Raw genomic sequence first — 1,942 nt, 5'->3', positions numbered from 1 at the left:
AATTTTAGCTGTATAATACTTGAACCTGCTACCAAAGTCAAAGTGTGTGTTATTGTTTCTGACCAAGGTGAGATATGGGTACAAGTGTGTGAAAAGTGTGTTTAGTTCCAAAACTGGCCACTAGTTGGCGTATTAGAAGTTGAGCAAAAACGCTACACACACTTACACACAAAATTTCTTAGAATTGTGACATTTTAGGACATTTGAGATTTTTTGATTAGGAGCATATTTGGAGCTTGTAGAACACTCTGGTATGGTCGGAAATATGAGGACCTGAAAAATGTCCCCATTTTTCCAAACGTCCTCATATTGAAGGTGTGTTATCATAAAAATGTCCTGATATGTCACGAAAACAAGTACACACACACACACACACACACACACACACACACACACACACACACACACAAAGAGAGCGAGTTTGCTCTGAACACTCTCAGATGTTCTCAGTATCAGTCTTTGGCCCGTGCAGAAGAACAAGAGCAATTATGGAGGAATTTCACGCAATCACAGTAGAACAATATACACAGCAGGGTTCTGTCCGTCCAACTGTTGCACTTTAAACAGCCCCACTGAAAGGCTGAGAAGAAGAAGCAGCTGCTGCCTTTTCCAGAACTGTTGGCACGTTGCTGCGTGGTTCTCTCTCTCTCTCTCTCTGGTTTTCATCTGCTCGCCCTCTCCTCTCTCCTGCACGCTGAAGTTGTTGGATGCTGGAGCCAGATTGTTCTGTTACACACGTCTCCTCTGAACTCCTCTGGCCTGTTGGAGAAGTTTGATGTGGTGACATGGTGTGTATCCACCCACCTCCTCCTCCTCCTCTCCCCTCTATGTCTCCAGGAGGAAGGTAGGAAGAACAGTCTTTGCTGCTTTGCACGCACTGCCAGGTGTGTGTGTGTGTTGACGCTAAGCTTAGTTTCTGCGCTGAGCTCCAACCAGCTTTTCTTTTCAAACAAACAATCTCTTCACAGGAAGCAGGAAGAAGAATACAAAGCACTTGGAAGCAAACTTGTGTGGAACTATAAAGTCACAGGAACAAAAGAAAAACATTTTTAATTCCAGGGTTTCCTGTATGACAAACAACAACCACGATTCTGAAGAAGTTGGGATGTTGTGTAAAATCGACATCAAAAATGAGCTGGTATGAAAAAAACATTTTAGAGAGGCTGAGGTCCACCAGTCTAAAAAAAACTGTCATAAATAATGAGCCGAAATATATGTTTTTGCAATGGAAAACTGGCAARACTTTGAATATTCCATCATCTACAGCACGTGTCCAACTCAAGGCCCATGGGCCAAATGTGAGCCACCTCTGCATTTTTTGTAGCCCGCCAGAGCTTCCAAAATGCATTAATGTCCAAAAATAAATGTATGCTGCTTTAAAGCCAGCACTGACCATAAACTACATCTCCCATAATGCATGTTGATTGTTTTAACTGTGAAATGACAGCCTCCCAACAGCAGGTGGAGGTGCCCAGGGTTTAAAAGTAGAAGTAGTGAAATTCAAAATTTGCCATGTAAAATCTCAATTTCACTGTATTTTTACCAACTGCTTTTGCTGCTTCCCAGTTGTACTGGGAAGTGGGACTTTTCCACTTACAAGTCATACATTTAAACTGGAACATCCATCCTGTGGGAATTCCTTGTCGGAAAGTGGGAGACTTCAGAATTCAAGATAGTGGCTGAACACAACTTAACAGTGTGTAAAACCCTCTTACCTTGACTTTTAATAGTATTTGTGTATTTGTTTCACATTTAGTCAGTCGTAYACGTAGAACTTTTCAGTGTTTATAATATGATGTGTTGAAACACTGTTTCTATGCAGGAAATACCACGTAAAGCTCAGTTATTTTTGTTAGTTGAAGTTAAAGACCATGTAAAGTAAAAATAAATGTGTGTTCTGAGGTTGTCTCACCACAGAAATATGTGTTAATAATCACCCAGA

The sequence above is a fragment of the Austrofundulus limnaeus genome, unplaced genomic scaffold (genome assembly GCF_001266775.1).
Source record: "Austrofundulus limnaeus strain Quisiro unplaced genomic scaffold, Austrofundulus_limnaeus-1.0 Scaffold203, whole genome shotgun sequence".
Taxonomy (NCBI): Eukaryota; Metazoa; Chordata; class Actinopteri; order Cyprinodontiformes; family Rivulidae; genus Austrofundulus; species Austrofundulus limnaeus.
The sequence above is the reverse complement of the archived record's forward strand: the minus strand, read 5'-3'. Positions refer to the sequence as shown.